Source organism: Corvus moneduloides, chromosome 24 (genome assembly GCF_009650955.1).
Source record: "Corvus moneduloides isolate bCorMon1 chromosome 24, bCorMon1.pri, whole genome shotgun sequence".
In the NCBI taxonomy this organism is placed as follows: domain Eukaryota; kingdom Metazoa; phylum Chordata; class Aves; order Passeriformes; family Corvidae; genus Corvus; species Corvus moneduloides.
In genome coordinates, this window is record NC_045499.1 from 6,443,628 (window position 1) to 6,462,162 (window position 18,535).

General features: G+C 49.6%; 1 long non-coding RNA gene across 1 annotated transcript; it reads left to right on the plus strand.

Annotated features, from left to right (window-relative positions):
- The first annotated feature begins 13,991 nt into the window (after positions 1–13,991).
- LOC116455470 lies at positions 13,992–18,302 on the plus strand. The gene is made up of 2 exons (XR_004244396.1): positions 13,992–14,213; positions 16,905–18,302. It is a non-coding gene; the product is annotated as an uncharacterized LOC116455470 (long non-coding RNA).
- The last annotated feature ends 233 nt before the right edge of the window (positions 18,303–18,535 follow it).

Here is an 18,535-nt window from a genome sequence, read left to right on the forward strand (position 1 = left end):
CCATTCCCGTTCCTGCAGATGCTCCAGCTTGGCTCAGCTCTCAGCAGCTTTTCCGTGTGAACCCAGCGCTGTTGGGAATGGGGGCAGTGGGGTTTTACCTCCCACCTTCCTGCTGCTCCTCAGGGTGCGAGGGGAGCCCATGGAGCCCATGAGTTGTGCCATGAAATCAGCACAGGCTGGGACATCAGCTCTGCCTTCCTTTCCTGGCATTTCACTGGGAAGCTTTGCCCTTTTATCCATTTTTTGGATAAAGCAATGGGAACAAGGGGAATTGCAGAGGGTCAGCACCACAGAGCTGAACAGTTTTGTGCTTGCTGAAGCTGGCTGCAATTCCTGGCCCCAGGGACAAACGTTTGAGGGGAAAAGGGTGAGCACACGGATAAACACCAATGCCTTTTCCTGACACCTGCAGATTCAGAACCCCACTGGGCTTGAGTTGCTTCCCATCTACAGCAGGAAATGGTTCTTTTAGAACAATCCCTTTGCCTGGATTATGTTGAATTCAGGGGAAAAATGTCCATTTTCATCCTCCATGGCCTTGCCCTGTTGATGCCAAAGGGGGTTTGCCTCTGGCAGGAGCAAGGACAGGCTGCAAGCCTCTCCTAAGGCAGTCCTGTAGTACCTGAACCCTCTCTGCTAGATGGATTCTTGTAGGAAATGGCTCAGCACTGAAACCCTACCTTAGATCACATCATTTAAATACCTTTTATTTTCTTCCCCTCCTGTTAAAGCTTGTAAGAAGCAATCTCTGTCTTGTGAAGAATTGTTTTGCGTTTTGGGACCTTGGGGAATTAATGGGGCTGAGTAATTATGAGGAAACTTCCCCGAGTTGAATACAAATGGACTGAATGGGCAGAAAGCTCCACAGAGCATTAAGATGAGGAAACTAAAATTTGGAAAGTGACTATAAAAGATACTTTAACCTTTCTGTTAGCTTTAGCCCACTTGGAATTGATTTGAATATATATTTTAAAGGCTGTTTAAAAATGTCTCTTCCAAAGTGCCAAAATACCTTTGTACACCAACATTGCCTTTGACCCAAAGGGGAAGGAACCTGCCTCAGCTCAGGTCTCTTCAAATATTTATAGACATGGTTTCCATTTTGACATTCATTTAGATTTCACTTTCATTTCTAATGAAATTCCAACATCTCCATTGTTGGCCAAATCTGATGAAATATGGAATGAGAGACAAAAGACAATCTGTGAGGGAATTTTGGTTTCATGTGAAGGGATGAGCAGAGGCAAAGTACTTCTGGAATAAGTACTACTTGCCTGTCTTTTTTAATGGAAAAAGAAAGGGTTTTTTCTCCTCATTTGAAGACAAACAGGAGCTGGGCCCTTCAGACAGGAGCATCCATCTCTTACTTTCTAAAAATAGCTGCCTTTCCAAAAGAAACCACTCCACCCTAAAAAGAAACCACCCTAAAAAATCTCAGATTCCAGATAAAACTTCCATCTTGCAGAGTTATGTTCCCATTTGCATCCAAACCCGGTGCCTGACACTTTATTTTTACAGTGCAACAGACAGAAAATTTGCTTAGAAACAGCCTGACAAGAGAGGCTGGGATTTAGGAGCTTTACAGCCCATTTTTACTGGGTGATTCCACTTCTATCACTCGGGCATTTTCCTGAGCTGCTGTTACAACCACCCATTGTTCTCTCTTCGGTTTTCACGGGGGCAAGTCCTGGTGACTCCACAACTTTCTGTCCCCACTCTGCACACCCCCGAGAGGGACGCTTACAGTGCCAAAAAACCTCGAGAAAAGATACAAAGGCCTCATTCTTGTCTCCCTTGGGGCCCAGAACCCTTGGGCATAAAGGCAATGTGGGGTGAAGAATAATTCCAGCAAGGTGAGCACATGGAGACTCGTCCTGCTGTTCTCCCCGTGCTCCAAACTCCACAGCTCATCCCAGCTGGACACCTGGAATCTCACACACCACAGAGCAGGATCGCTGTTTCCATGGGGTGCAACATTAAAGCCTAACCCTGCTCTAATTCCTCCTGTAGGAATCTCTCCTCTTCCAGGCAGAGTTGTACAGTTGTTTGCAATTTCCCTTTCTAAGGAAGACAAGGATCACTGAAGGGGATGGGGCATTTTCCAGCAGCTTCTCCGGGTGCTGCTCTGTTTGGGTTGGCTCTGGATTTAACCCCAGGGACAGGCATCGACTTGATCCGAGGGGCTGGAGGTACCTGTGTGCTCAAAGGAGGCTTTGGATCAGAACTGTAGGAAAACATCGGCAGGGAGAGAGGTTTTCTTGGGGCCGGCTGTTCCCTCGTAGCTGTGTGCACACCTGACGGGGGGAGGAGGAGCTGCCTGTTGTTTTAAGTCTCCCTTTTCTTCTGTGCTGTGTCTGGGCAGGACCCACATGTCTGGAATGCACCTTAAAGCAGCCTTATCTCCAGAACCCATCATTATATGGCAGGTGGCGGAGCCTACTTGATTTTCTCATTTCTCTTCTTTTTCTTCTCCTCCTTCTTCCCTCCCCCTCCACCCCAGGGTAGGAATTTCTGAACCCCAACCTGGACACACCTGGACTCCACTCACGGCTCCAACGCAGGAAAGCAGTGGGAGAAGGAGCATGAAAAGCCACAACAGAGAGACCATAGGCTAATCCAGAAGACAATGCCCACAGTATCTTAAACTTGCACAGAAATGTGATGTTAACTTCTCTTCCTATTTACTTGCCCTGGTCCGTGATAAAGACAAAGTGTTTCCCCAGCAGGGACCCTCCAGAGGTGGTGGCACTTGGCCGGAGGGATGACCTGGCAAAGTTCTGGGCCCAAAAGTGCTAAAATGAGCATTCAGTGCCCAGCTCTGCCATCACTGCAGTTCAGGGAGCGCTGCTGAATTTGGCAGCTGGATTTGGCAGCACCTTCTGCTACAGCCCAGTCAGCCCAGTCCATGAGGCTTAAACTGGACAACACAACTTCTACCTGGACAAGAGAACTCGTGAAATGACCCTGCCCCTGCAAAGCTGACACTCTCATCCTTTAAAAATACCAACATGTTTTTGTTCAGAGCTTTGTAATTGCAAGGGTTGGTTTACAATAATTTACACACTCTGTAAATGGCGAGTTTAGGCTGTGTAGGAGCCTTTCCCACCTTTCTGTGCTGCATTTTTGTCCCATCAGAGCCTGGTTCTGCAGCAATTTGTGCCTGCAGCAAAGGGGGAGTGAGTGCTGCAAAGCCTGGCTGCTCTGACTAGGAAGAACTTTTCAGATCTAAGAGCTGGGTGCTGAACAGGCATTTGGAGGCAAAATCCCCCCACATGCAATAGATCAGCACTGACTGCACCAGATCTTTTGAGTTAACTGCAAAATTCGTGGCCAGGATCAGCTTCCATGTGAAACTGATCTCCATAGGAGGCTGATCAGCAAAAGAAAATCTGTTGAAGTCACTGATGGTTATTTTCTGTTATTTTCTGCTTTGAACTTCCCTTGCTGCACACCTGGAGTTTGAGATTTCTGTGAGGACATTCCACAGCAGCAGGAAGGCAGAAGCTGCAGAGCCCCGGAGTCCCCAGAGCCCCAGCCCAGCCCAGCAGCTCCCGGGGTGGATTTGGGCAGAGCAGAGCCGGGTGCTGTTCTGACTTGTGCAGCAACCACCCGGCCCAGGAAAGCCTCGGGATCAGAAACATGCAAAGATCCTGCAAGTGTATTGCCTTTGCTCTGCCATCCCTGAAAACATAGCCCCCAGTTACGCTTTCCGTGCTGGAAAACCCCAAAACCGCAGCGCACGAGGAGCAGCGGAGCCGCAGCTTCTGCTGGAACTGAAGGGAGGTTTTATCCCTCACAGACTTCCCGGGGCTGGGGGAGCAGGGGGGGGCACAGAGCTCGATTTGGGAAGGGTTCAAGCACCTCACAACGTTTGCTGAGCACCCCACACCATCCCAGCCCAGTCCAGACCACGGGGCTCTGGGAATGTCCCCTCCAGGTAGGGGATGCTGACCACCTGGAAGTGCCATCCTCCAGAAACCCAAATTACACACATTGTGGGGCAGGATAGAAACCTGCTGCTTCCAAAGCCTCCTGAATTCCTCAGGTTTCATTATCTTGCTTGTTCACTTTTGGGGAAAAAAAAAAAAATCTGGCTCATAAAGTTACTTCAGATCTGTGTTTGAAACAATCCCAGGAATAAATGAATCAATATAAGAAACTAAACATAGAGAGCCATTTTGGGTTTGTTTGATTCTTCAAGCTTGGAACAATTCAGGAAATCTGCATGAATTATTTGAATAAAATTAACACTCAGCAAATTCCTGGAGTTTCGCCTTTGTCTGTTTTACGCTGTGCCTCTCCTCTTTCCTATACTGGACATCCAGGAATAAAATCTGTTCTTACACCAAAGCGCACAATGGCCACACATCCACTGACACCGGGCATCAATCTCACCCCAGAGGTGGCAGGCAGCGAAACTGTGCTTGTGCTGCATGTGCAGAGGCTTTGGGAGTTTGGTTTAGCTTTATTTTTACAGCTGAAATGCAGAAAGAGAAATTCAAATCAGGGAAATGCAATAACCTCCGAGCCTGCTGCTCATCAGTGCATCACCCCTTAAAGAGCAGAGCCCTTTATTAAAAAGGACACGTCTGATTAAAAAGATATGAAACAAAAGTGATTTTTAATTTTATTGGGGAGACAGAGTCATTGCCAGAGACAGCCCATGGCTACGTGTGATGATCGAGGTGAGGGCGGGTGGCGAGGCACTAACACAAATATGGAGTTAATAACTTTTTTACTCTTAGGGAAAGTGCTGTTCAATTCCTGCTGCTCCAGGCGGGTGCAGCTTCAGTGGAAATTTAGAGAAATTACATCCACCTGCTTCCATCTCTTCCATCCAGGGCCAGATCTTCAGCCAGCGTAAATCAGTTTATCTGCATGCAGCCAGGCAGATTTATGCCAGCTGAAGACGTAGCCCCTGGTCTTGCACTTCACAGTAAGAAGCTTTAAAATACAAATGAGCGTGAACCCCTTAAAATATTCCCCACTCCTGGAACTCAGGAGGAAAACCAGACTTCCCAGGCTGCGTCAAATCATCCCCCAGCTTGTGCTGCCTTTGGGGTAATCGATGACAGTACCCAAAGGGGTTTTAGGGACATATCTAAACCTGAAATACTGGCTGGGTTTTTTGGTTGGTGGGGCTTTAAATATTGATTTTTATTCCTCCACTGACACATACTGAACCAATGTTTTATTCCCAGTGGAAGGTGTCCCTGCCCATGGCAGAGGAGTGGAACTGGGGGGTCTCTAAGGTCCCTCCCCAGCCAAACCATTCTGTGATTCTACGATGTGCAAAATGAAGAGGGGTTGTTTCCCTCGGGTCTGTGTCCCTGCCTGGCTCCCACTGCCTCTGGAATGTTCTGTCCATCCCATTCCACATCTCTGCACATCGCTTACACGTCAGCTACACATCACCCACATCTCCTCTCCCCCTTGCTGACGGGATGTGTGTGAGGCGTGTGCCAGCACAGCCCCGTGAGCCCCGGTGTCCTGGCAGACTCTGCTCCCCTGCTCCAGGGCACGTCCAGCCCCACACCAAACCCCTGTCCATAACAAAGGTGGGCTCCAGCAAACCCAGTTTATTTCAGCTCTGCAGCAAGAGGCAGTGCCAGCCTCCAAAGGCAGTAGCTTGGCAAGGGTCGGCAAGTAAAGACAAAGAAGGTTTGCATGTGATTGAGAAAGTGACTCTCCCTGTGAGACAGGGACTGATGTCAGACTGCCCTGGCTGCTCGACACCCCTGCTACGGCAATTCCAGAGCTACACACGGATGGAGCAAGTTGCTTCATGTTTGCTGTCCAGATGAAATAAAACTTAATTCACAGCAGAGGAGAGTGTGGCTGTGGTATTTACTGAGCGGTGCTGTGCCTGCTGAGGGGCAGCTGCTGCCCAGCAGAGCCGTGGGCCTGCAGCGTTTGTACTGAGAGGGGTTTGAGCAGGGTCGGACTGGTGACATTGGTGGCACTCGCTCTGTGACTGCAATGAGGGGATGGCCCAGCCAAGGACCCCATTTTGTCACCTTGTGCCACCAGTGACAGCAGTGACTGCAGCCTGGGTGGGGACAGACTGCCTGGTGCCGGGGGCATGGGGGGGGTTAACTGAGCCCAGGGAGACAGACAGACAGACAGGCTGAGCCCTCCCAGCTGCAGGACATCACCTGGTCAGGTGAGCTGAGAGGAGCAGCAACGGAGCCACCGCCGCACCCCAGAGCCCGTGGGTGACACAGCGGGACCCAGGGAGGGGCACTGCGGGGTCCCCTGCAAACCCTCCCTGACAAGCTCTGAGCCCTGGCCAAGAGCCTGCAGCTCCCACAGGGAGCACAGCCCACCCTGATCCCACCCTGATCCTGCCTGGACTTTCTGCAGCCCCAGCCTGGGATGTCACCTGACAAACTCCAGCTGACACCAGGTTCAGCCACGAGAAGCCCCAGGCAGAGGCCAGGTATGAAAATCCCTGCAGAGCTCCAGCCTGATTTTCTACTTCCTTGTTCTGGAAGAGATCTGGGGTAACTCCCTCAAAATGGACTTGGATAAAGGAGCTCAGACAGGGCAGGGAGGTGTCAGATGAAGCTCTGCAGCCGCTCTGGCACACCCAGACCAGGAGGGACCCGAGCCCATCCTGTCACCAGAGCCTCTCCCAGCCACAGAATCAGAGAATGGAGTCACAGAATGGTTTGGGCTGGAAGAAGCCCAAAGGATCCCCTGGTTCCAACCCCCCTCCCAGTCACAACACAGAGATTGTGTCTGAACTCTGTTTCCCAAGGAGTGCCTTGAGGACAGACACCCTGAAAGGCAGGACAGGGCCAGGCTCGCTCAGCCTTGGGTGCTCTGGTTTGTCTTTGCAGGGGCAAAGGAAGAGTTCTGTGTTTTTCTCAGCTCGGCGGGGAGTGAATCTTGGTTGGGGTTCTTCTGGGAACACCTACAGTGTCTGCAAAATCACTTTCTGCCCATCCCAAGTGAAGATCAATCACTCATCTCTAGAGCAGTTAGTGCAGACTTTTCCACTGTTCATGACCTGAAGTCAACAAAAAGAAAAATTACTCTCTGTGAAACAGCTTTGAGTCTTGGCTGAATGAGACAGATTGCCTAAAGTAGCATCTATGTTTATATTTAACACAGGTTTCTTACACATCCAAAAATGCCCTCTCAGAACATGAAAATACAAGATAACATCAGGGAAGGCAACCAAACGCCTCCTCACTCCACCATTAACAGAACAATGTCAGACTGGGATTCTGCAGAAAGCCCGTCAATATCAGGTCTGCAAAAAGGCAGAATGTAAAACAAGGTCTCTTGTGGCAGGGATTTTGCTGAGAGTTAGAAATCTTCAATTTTTAAAAAGGCAGAGGGATCCGAATCAAAATTGAGCTGCCTCTCCTCCTCCGTCTCATTATAATTGTCACCATCAAAAACGCTGAGCTGAGATGGCAGCTCAGCCAGGAGAGCCTGGGAACGCTCATCGCACCCGTAAATAACGCAGGAGAGAATCAGAGCGCAGCAGCTGCTCCACGGCTTTGGCGTGGCTGGTGCCGGCAGGTAAGAACAGCCCAGCATTTGCACGGTACCTCGCAGCCCTTAATTTTCTTTTCCCCAAGGTGTGGTCAGAGCTCCTGAGGTCGGCATTGTTCACGTGCCCCGGAGCTCTGCATCCCACACGGGGCAGGGCAGAGGGGAAAGGCTGAAGAGGAGCCAGCAGCCCCCGGGCAGCAGCTCTGACACAGCCTGCTCCTGGTCCACGGAGCAGCCGAGACTCAGCCAGCTTCAACCACGTGCTTCGGGCCTTGCCAGGAGATTTTTATCGTCCCAGTTACCTCAGTCTGGGTCTGGTGTTACCCTGGTGCTGTTTCTAACTCATCTTTGTCTCCTCGGGAGTGGGGCAGGCTCGGAACTCGCTGCCTGTGGGATGTGTGGCAGTCACTGCCCTGGTAAACACCACCCTGGTAACCAAAATAACTCCATCAGTGCTGGCTGCACCTCAGTCCCCGGGACTGCCACACTGAGACATCACCTTAAACACTGCTCTGAAGCCTTTCATGTCCTGCTTGACTACAGCCACACATCCCCGAACCCTTCTCTGTCCTCCACCTGCACAGAGCCCAGAGCAGCAGAGATTTTGCAGAAGGACTGAAATGATCCATCTCTGATTTTAATGCTCTGAACAGAGGTGCTCCCACAGCAGGAATGGGGAAAGGAGCTGGAGGGGCTCCCCGTGACACTCCAAGCCTCTCCTGAACTGCACATCCCTGACCCTACAGAGCAGCCGCTGGCTGGGCTTCACCTCCTCTGTGCCTCTCCAGGTGGGATGCTCCAGGTGGGATGCAGCACATGGGGCCTCTCTTTGACTGCAGCTTCAAAGGCCCCCGGAGGAGGTGATTTTGCCTTTGGAGGTGTCACTTACAGACACAGAAACAGAAATTACTGGTTGTTCCCTTCAAAGCCTCAGATTCCAGACTGTCAAGCAGCTGCTCTGTGCACATCCCTGAACTCAGCCAGTGCTCACTCGGCCAGAGGAACAAAGCCCCAAATTAAAAATTATTTCTCTAAACCCCATACAAAAGGCTGTGGGTGTTACTTTAACACACCCCACCAAAACCAGGGCCCATACACACAAATATTTGATACCCACGGCAGAGCCTGGATGGCCCCAGCTCTGCAGAAACCTGAACGTGACACCAGCCGATCCAGGCGAGGCTCCGCTCGAACCTGAAGTTGTTTTCTTTGGATTTGAGCGGGCACTGCCGGGCAGGAGAGCTCAAAGAGGCTCTCTCAGCCTCGCGAGCATCCCCAACAAGTCGAGGCAGCACCGAGCTGAAGGAGGCTGAAGCAGGGAGCGTTCCCAAAGGCGTGTCCCTGGCCCCGGCTGGAATTGCTGCTCAGATAAGGCAGCGTGTTCCTTCTTGTCGGGCAGGGAAGGGCTCGGGTTGCTCCCAGCCCGCGCTGAGCCGCACACAAAGGCCAGGAATGAGGTGACAAAGCCTCGCAGGAGCCCGGGGCGTGCTGGAACAGCTCCGGAGCAGGGGCTCGCAGGAAGGGCTCTGACCCACCGGGACCGGCACCCGAGCATCCCCGGAGGCGTGGGCAGGGAGCGGATCCCGGGATGGGCACCGCGGGCATGGGCAAGGGGGACAGGAGGAGCTGGGTTGGACCAGAATCTGTGTTATGGAATCACAAGAGTGGTTTGGGATGGAAGGGACCTTAAATTTCACCTCATCCCAACCCCCCTGCCCTGGGCAGGGACACCTCCCATTATCCCAGCTCTCTGGGCAGCAAAAACACAAAAAGAACCCCGAAAGGAAAACAAACTTCTCAGTATTTTCAGCTTCATTCATCACCAAAAAAAAATCACACCACGGAAAAACACATTCCCACTTCTTAGCATTATCAGGAAGTGGATTCAGGGAAGGCCAGAACGGTATGAAAAAGCCTCCAGAAGCCAAGGACACTTATCTAAATTAAGCCCAAATTTTGCACTACTACATTTTGAAACTGAGCTTTGTCAGCACTTGCAGTGTTGTGAGGAGGAAGCCAGAAGCACTGCTGGTGTTTCTGGGATCACGCACACTCACGAGCAGTGATTGCTCAACCCCAGGGCAGCAGCACTCAACATTTCCCAACAAACTTGGTTTCCCCAAAAGGCTCAGGCTGGCACAAGCACGGAATGACCCTGCTTTATCCGATGCTGGCTTCCTGCAAACTGGGGGAGGAACATTTTCCTCCAGTGCAGGGAATTTGTCACTGAAGGCTGGCAAACCCCTCAGTACGGAGGGCAGAGCAAAGCTTGCACTTTCCCCCAAGCCTATGCTGCACCAAGAAAGCAAATCCAAGTTTAGGGGTGCACAGATTCCTTGGAAAACAAGTTATCCTCTGTCCCCCCACCTGCAAGAGTTATCAGGTTCTTTAAAATGCCTGTGATTGCAGAACGCAACTTTTTAGCGTTGCTCTAAACTCCAGAGCAGAGGAAGGAATATTGCCCCCGTATTTCCAGCAAAGAGGTTTCTGTGTAGTTTAATTTTCCACCTTGTGCTGCATTTCCCTGTATGTTTTTGCAGTGTAAGTACCACAGATCTCTGCAGACATTTATCTGTGCCTGTGACTCAGGTCTATCAGCTGCCTTATGCGTTCCCTCCTCAGCCCTGAACTTCTGCCATCAGTTTTTCCCTTTGGTTGGGAGCATGGGAAGCCAAATTCCAGCCCAAGACGAGGCAAACAGGGCTCCTAAAACCCAGCTGTGCACAGAGACAGAGACCTCCAGTGACCTGCAAGCTAAAACAGTGCTAAATGTTTCTTTCGGGGCATTAAAATTCACAGAGGAATCAGAAATTTCATCTCTTCTGCTTAAAAGTTCATTCCCTGGGAAGGCAGATGCCGAGACTTTTTTCTTGCTTTTTTTTTTCTTTTGCAAACATGAAACTGAAAAATACACTCCTAAGCAATGCTCGGGTGGCTTTAGACCACATACATCAGCTTAAAAGGTTTATTTTGAAATTACTGTTGCATTAGTTTTGTCAGCAGGGGGATTCACTCTGCCTCCTCGCCATCAAAGCCAGCTCCCAGACCCGAGAGTGGGCACAGAGAGGGTTTAATCCTGCAGTGACTGGGGACTACAGAGCTGATTTTGCCTGATGCCTGCAGCAGGTGGGTCTGGAAGATGCATCTCTGCACAAATATCTTTGTTAATAAGGTTTAGACAGAATTTACAGGTAAAACTCACTGACAGCAATGAGCTGCCCCAGCCAAACACTCTGTTAGGACTGTTGGTCTGATCAATGCCCCTGTGGCCAGGGGAAATTGTCTTCTAAAGTTCTATTCCACAGCAGAAATTCAGGAATTACTATAAATCTCAGTTCCTGACCTCTTGCAGACACAGAAAATGCAGGTAACCCTTCCGTAATTAAAGCACAGCCACTCTGTCTCATCTTCAAAGGCAGAGCAGGCCTGGCTCCCTCCAGAGCCTTGGGATACTGCTGTGCAATTAAGGTATAAATCAATCTCTAATTATTTCGTTTGAAGGTTATTTAAGCCCTTCCCCTGTGCCAGCCCCTTTGGAAAGCTTGAGCAGAGATGGGGCAGCAGCTGCTGAGTCTCCTCCTCCCCCAGAGGAGCCTGGCAGAGCTCGACCCAAGGGGCAGGGGCCCTGCCCAGCCCTGGGTGCTTTGACAGGAATTCACAGCCACCATCCTCTGCTGAGGGAGGAGAAGTTGGCACACAGGCTCCTCATTGTCTTCTCAAGGAAGAAGAATCTTCATCTCCAGATTTGCTCACTTGAGCAGCAAAACTGCATCCTGCCACCTGCACCAGCCCCAGGCTTGGCACTGCCTGAACGCTCCAATTTATTCACTTTTTCAATTGTTCAAAAAAAATAAAATCATTTTATCTCCAACACAAACCTGCATCACACCAGCGCTGCGCGGGGAAATTCACCTGAGTGGTGAAGCTCCACCTGATTCCTGTGCTGCTGAGCTGTCAGCAAGAGCATTCCTGAGCAGCTACTGCCATAAAGCCAGAGCAGCTTGTAAGCAGGATTTCAAGAGCAGTGACAGCAATCAGTAATTCCAGCGATAAATCCGCAGTCCCAAACAAGAATTTGGGTGATGGAACAGGGATAAATCTCAAAGAAACCCAGGCAAACCTCAGCCTCTCTCTTTTTCTCTGTTTTTCCGGAATACAAAGATTTTATTACAAGCTCGGAGTCTTAATTTTGCAGCACGTGTTTCTCACTATTCCCAGCAAAAAGCCCCGTTCAGAGCAGAGAGAGGAGCAGCTGAGGGGAGGGACTGGCTGGGAAAGGCTCGAGCTCGGCTCCCACAGACACCCTGCAAACCCTGCAGGTCTCACCCAGCGCTGCTGAGAGCAGAACCAGGCGGGAAGGAGCCTCGCCAGGATCAAACAGGGAGTTCTGGCTCCACTTCAGAAAGGTCCCGGGCTGCTTTGCCTTTCATGCGCGTGGGAGAGGGAGCAGTGCCCAGGCAGAGGGGCAGGAAGGGCTGGTTGTGCTGAGCACACCAGGGAAACCAAACTGAGACCCAGCAAGGCTCCGGGGGTCCCTTCTCTGGGCTGGGGACATCAGGAACGCACAGTCTGAGGCAGAAGCAGCTGCTTTATAAATACGTTTTTCGCAGTCATAAACTTTTGATGCAGACAGTGAAAAACCCCCAAATAATTCTTCTCCACCTGCTTGCGGACTGAATTTACAGTGGGCAGTTGCAGGAGACATGGTCCTGAGCTTCCCTGGGCTGTGTTTGATGTCTCAAACCTCCAGACCCAGTAAATTGATCCCATTTATGGGACAAATTTAGAGGTCAGAGCTGACAAGCCTTCAAGACCACACAGGTTTCCTCCTCAGGAGCCAAGGGGTGGAATGTGCCTCCCAGACCCTGCAGGGCAGAGCTCCATCCCCTGACACGTTTCCATCAGCAGGGCTGGGCTTTGCAGCAGCACTTTTATGATGTGCTGGCAGCTTTTCCCACCTAACGGGGACGTGTTGAAAGTTTAAAGGAAGGGGTAGTTGACATAATTGGGTATTATGGAACAACAGGACATTCCTGCAGCTCCCCGTGCCCCAGCCAGTCCCTCCCTATCCGTCCTTGACAGTAGCAGCTGTAAACTTTAAAGGTATTTGTTATTTTCCAGTAGGAGATAAAACAAATAAAAGAACAGATTTGTATCTGAAAGTACAACAGCCCTGGCTTCAAACTGTGCAGAGAGAAAATTGTGGCGAGTTTGGCTCCTGGTTTTACAGAACCCTGAGAAAATAAAAGCAGAAAATGAACAGTGATAACCTTCAGTTCTTATTTCTCACATGAAAAACACTGACTTCCCTTTCTCTAAAGGTGCTGCAGGAGCCACATTTACAGACTGATGTGTTCACCTCCATGCTTGAAATGTGTGGGCAAAAATCAGAGGTTTTCATTCCTAACTGTGGGCAGTTGTGCTGGAAACTGCTGCTCAGGGCAGTTCAGCACAGCCCAAATTAAAGCAGCAAACGTTGTGACCTGTGTCACTGCTAAAGCAGCCAGGCTTTGGAAATTCTAATTTACCCAATAAACAAAAGGAAAATCAGGACTTGTGTGCAGTCCTTACACAGAAAACAGCGTGGAAGAATGGGAGTAAGTTGTTAGCACTATAAAAAGAAAACAAAAAGAGCAGTAAAACTTAATTTTTGTTATTCAGTTATTTATGCCCTACTCCACTGGAAAGGCAAACCAACTGGAATATTTTCATTTGTGCAGATGAGTAGACCTAGAAAATCCAGAAGAACTCCCAGGATATTTTTGCTCCATGCAAAGCACGGGCACCTCGAGCCTGGCCTGCTGAGCTCTCTCACAGGAATGGGTTGGGAGGCTGGAAGGAAACTGCTCCAGAGCTGTGCCCACCCTGCAGGGCAGCTCCAGGGCCAGCCAGGGGTGGGCACCCCCTCCCAAAGGAGGGCAGAGAGGAAGGGGTGAGGAAAGGAAGAGGCTCCAGAGGTTCACAGCATGAACAGTGAGTCCCACTATAAACGGGACTCCTTTAGAACTGGAATTAAAACTACTGCATGGAGGCCCTTGGACAGAGCATCCCTACACCTTCCAGAGTTCTCCTACCCAAATTCTTTACAAGTTTATACCCCCACAGTGGGCTCTTGACCTGAATTCTGAGTTTACAGCAATCACATCACAGTCCCTACCTCACAACTCAAGAGCCAGCTCTCCCAACACATTTCCCATTTCTTTAGCAGCTCTGGCAAAGCAAAATGAAATATTTCTTGTATGGAAAGGCAACTAAAAAAAGGCAATTAATGGGGCAAAAATTAAAGTGCACTTTTTCCTCTACTTTGGATTAACATTGGGTTTATAAACAAGACCTTGGAGCGCAGCAGGAGGAACGGCAGAGGAGGCTGCAGTGTTTTGGGGCCGTTTGGGTGGTTTTGTGAGTGCGGGGAGGGCCGGGCAGGGAGGAGCCGGGAGCTCCATTGGCTGCGGCCGCAGGTGAGCGCGGGGATAAAGCCGCACCTGCGGCCGCCGGGAGGGGCCGGGGCCGGCACCGCGCTGTCCTGGGCCCCCGCCCCCCGAGTCTGCTCCAAACATGGAAAGAAAGAAAGAACGAACCCCCCAGTTTCCTTACTCGCCCACTGTTCTAACTGAGTCTCTTGCCTCCTTAGCCTGTTTTTGTTGTTTTGGTTCAAAGTTGAGTGGAGCGGCCGCGGGATGGGATTGGGACCTGTTCACGAGAGCCAGGTGAGTGAGTGACTGCTCCATCCACGTGTCCGGAGGGGTTGGGTAAAAGTGGGGCAGGGTCTGGGAGCCACCTGTGTAGAGATGGGGGTTTGGGGAGTGGAGACACAGGATGCTTTAACGAGGTGTTCTAATTAATCCCGTTCCTGTGGCAGCAGCGCAGCTCATTCCCTACAAACACCAACACAGCTGCCCGGGGCCACGTGGGAGCTGAAGCCAGGACATGGCTTCTAAAAGGAAAAATGAGAACTTCTTAAACAGCTCCTGGGGATGTTTCAAGTCGTAAATGATAGCAAAGCTACTGAAAGCAGCAGCTGATGGCTCTTGGGGAGGTATTTCCCAAACCACCGAGAGTGTGGAGGTTGGTTTAAGAACAGTCTGACTCAATCAGAACCTTGCAGTCCCTCTGGACTTGCACTGGTGCAACAAACACCAGATCTGAGCTGCTCTCCAGGCCACCACTTGTAAGGATTTAACTTAATTTTCATCAGTTGATTCTTCTGTTGATTTTTCTGTGAATCACTTAAAATTGTTTCCTATCCAGTGATATCCCAAGAAGTGAAATATTTTAGAAAACAGTCACATTTGTTAATTTGCCTTATGGAGACAATTTTAACTTGCTTTAGTTTGAGTTTGCGCAGGTCTCTGAGGTCCCAAAGTCATTGTGATGTGGTGTTATAAGATGCTGAAGCTTAGCTTGGGTGAGCTCCCTCCTGATCTCTGGGATCAGAGGGACCAGGGGCCTCAGGCTGCATCTTCCCCTTTCTGTGGATGCCTTGTGTCGGCTGTTGTGTACCAGCAAAAGTGTCCGAAGGCCTTCTCTCACTTTTCCAAGAGAGAACCAGGAGCTTTGGCTTCAGCTGCTGCTGAACAATCAGGTTCCTCTCCACGTGCAACGGACAGGGGTAAAGCCAATTTCAAATGTAGCTGATTATTATGGGGTAAAACTTCCTGAAAACCAAGAGGAATTTCCCTTTTGAAAGAAATAGCAGCCAGTTGAAAGCAAAACATATGGAAAAGTGTGAGGGTAACACCTGAGAAAGGCAGGAACCCCCTGAATGAGCCTTGAGCAGGAACAGCCCAAAGGTTCTTGTGAGACACAACAGCTGGATCAGGCTGGGGCTGTGGAAGTGCTGCCTCTGGAAGTCCCAGTGTCAGAGCTGAGCCAATATTACAGGGACAGGAATTATTTTATATTTTCTCTCCAGGATGGGGAGTTCCTGGCACTTTTCAGAGCACGGAGGGCACGGCACTGAATTTCCAGAGGTTGCAATCCCTGGGGTTCATGCAAAGCCCTTTCAGTGTAGCCAATGCAGCCGGCTCAGAGCATCTGCCTTGACTGCTTGGTTCCTCCACAGACAAAGGAACAGAGAAACGTTTGCTCACTTTAAAGTTCAGGGACATCCAGCACAAGTTTACCTGACCTTTAGTTAAAGGTTTGCCCCTTCTGAAGGATGCAGCCGACCTTTGCTGCTGTTCAGGGGGAGCTGCAGCCTGACCCTTCACTTCTCCCAAGTGAAAAGCAAAAATCAAGGGGTGTCTCATAAAAATTTGAAAATCCCAACTCCCTACACTTGAAATTGGCTGTTCAGAGTTGAGGGGAGCTGTTGGAGGTGGGTCCCTGGAGCTCGTATTTCAGGTTTTTATTACCATTTATTTAATGTGAGATTTCGCTGATAAGCACCTTGATTTAACGATCTGAGCTGCTCCCGAAGGAAGCTGGAGCCGAACCCAGCCTGCAGCTGTTCGCTCCCTGTGCTGGGCTCGGTGTGTCCCAGGCAGGAAGGGGTTAATGGCCGGGAGCCGCGCATGAGGCATTTTCGGGGCTGAACCCGTCCTAACTTGCCTGATAAAAGGCATTTCAAATAAGCCAGGATTGCACTGAGGAATTTCAGTTGATGGGTTCCTGCCTAGGCCACCCTTTCTCAGGGCTTACCCAGAAGCTTTTAACAAGTCCTGACAAAACCAAGGGAGAGGCTTCAGGGCAGCAGCAGGTTTCGATTTAAAGGCAGGAGAGAGAGAGAAACACCCTGAACTATTTGTTCTCTTAAATCGTCCATCAGCACCTCCGCACTGGGGGTTTGTGGGTTGGGTTTTTGGTTGGTTTTCGGGGTTGTTTTTTTTTTTTTTTTTTTTTTAATTTAAGTGCAGGCAAACATTTCAGTTCACCTCCAAGGCAAGTTTTGCACTTTAAGCTCTCTTTTCCCAAGCTGCAAAGGGCAAGCAAATTAAAATTTGAAATCTAAAGTTATCCAAGTGCGTGGGAGGTTTGCCAAAAGTCAGAACTGGACCCTTCTGAAAGCCCCAGTTTTCCCAGGCATTAAGGAGGAAGGAGTTGGGACCTTAATTTGGAAAAGCCACCCAAACTGGAAACACCATTTGCAATTCCTTGCTGGGATGTGGTGAATTTTCATTTCATTCATGGGATTTGTGTGTTTCGAGGTAGATTTGTCTTACTGTTTTCAGTTATTTAGAGGAGAAGCAACATGCGATGCTAAGGATATGCATTATGTTCTGATTTGTTAATTTTATAGATAAACCCTGGACATATCCATAAAGTAAAATATTTCAACCTACAGATTCCTTTACAGGAATCTCAGAAATGTCTTTATTGCACAGATGTAGGGATGGGTTGGATTTTGAAGGTGGAATATTCCTAACAGTCTTAATTTTCATTACTTTTCTCTTTCACAGATTGGAAGCTTTCAGGAAGAGGCTGAACACCCTTTAGAGGGTTTTAAACTATTTAAATCATCATGGTGCCACAGGGCAATCCCATGATATCCATGATATCCATGATCCATCTCACAGAAGGGATGAGCAGGAGCAGCCTGGCAGTGCCACGCTGGGACAGGGGATGAGTCCCCTGCTCTGCCCGGGCTTCACGAAGCACCTGAAGGGAGCAAACCCCAGTTCCCACATCCTGGGGCCGGGACTAAATGGGATTATCTCTCCCCTGTCACGGCTAAAGGGAAGCAGTACCTTAACGCACTCCCAGTATGGCCAGAGGTCTCTAAAAAGGACTGGCACTTTGAGGAAAATCGCCTCCAGGCATTCCCTGGGTTTTATAAGTTCAGGGTTTAAGGCCGTGGCCATTATCTGGTCGCAGCTCCCTTGTAAAAGCCATAAAAGACAAAAAAAGCCTTGAGCATTTGATTTGCAGAAGCTCCTGGTGCCTTAAAGGCCTTCCAAAGACGAGGTTGCCACATCCTTGGCTCGGTTGTTCCCACAATTAACAGGACTAAGTGTCCAAAGTGGCTGCTTTGTTCCAGGCTAAAGTTACAGAGGTGAAAAACACGGATATGGTGGGGGGAAAGGAAAAGGATGATTTCAGCCCAGAGAATCCCTCCAAGCACCAAGTTCACACCTCTCACACACGCCTGAACATCGCAGGTGACCCAGCGGGCGTCCCTAAAGGCACCTTAGCACCCCAAAACCTCGCCCGCGTTTTCCTGAGGGAAATGAGGACGATCCATGGGTTCTGTTGTCCTTCATTCCACCGGAGTCTGTCTCGTACCTAACCAGATTTCAGTGGAGTGAAGCACAAGAGACATGGAGCTGAACCGGCACCAGAGGAGCTGCTTCCCACTGCCAGAGCTGGGGAACCACGTGGAAATTTGGATACACCAGGCAGAGACCACACTGCTGGGAACTGGAGAGGAGCAGCACGAGGAGCTCTTTAATAACCTGAATATTTCCTGAAAATCCCCAGTAAGAACCCTCTGTGAGCATGTACTTCCTTTCTGCATAATGTGTAAAGATTAAAAGTCTACAAAGACCACAAGCTGCTTTCTGGAAGGTTTAAATACCTTATTAGCAGGAAATTAAACCCTAAAGTGGATAAACGAGCTGTGTAACCTCATCCCTTTCAGCCATCTTCCCTCCAGGATGGGACAGCCAGGGAAGAAACCAGAAAATAACCTCATTTCAGTGCGCTTGCACCACTGCGTTCCCTCAAAAACCTCTCCCTAAAGAATCCCCAGTTGTGCCTGCTTCCCTCCAACTCTCCTGCCACACCACCTTCAGAACCTGGAAAAACTCCATCAATATTTTAGACTCATTTATTTTGTAATAAAATTAATGTAAATAAGATGGAAGTTGAGGGAGAATTCAGATTTTTCAGGCTGAGCACAGGATAGATCTTTCAAGGTGTCAGTGTAAATTCCTTGAAGGTTAATGCAGTTAAATATTTGATGCATAAATGTGTCACATCTAACACTAATCACTCACCAGTTGTAATTGCCTTTTCAAAGTCCTCACCTCCCTGAGACAAATGCAAAAAAAAAGGAGATCTGGCAAATTTAAAACAAAAAAACAAATAATGT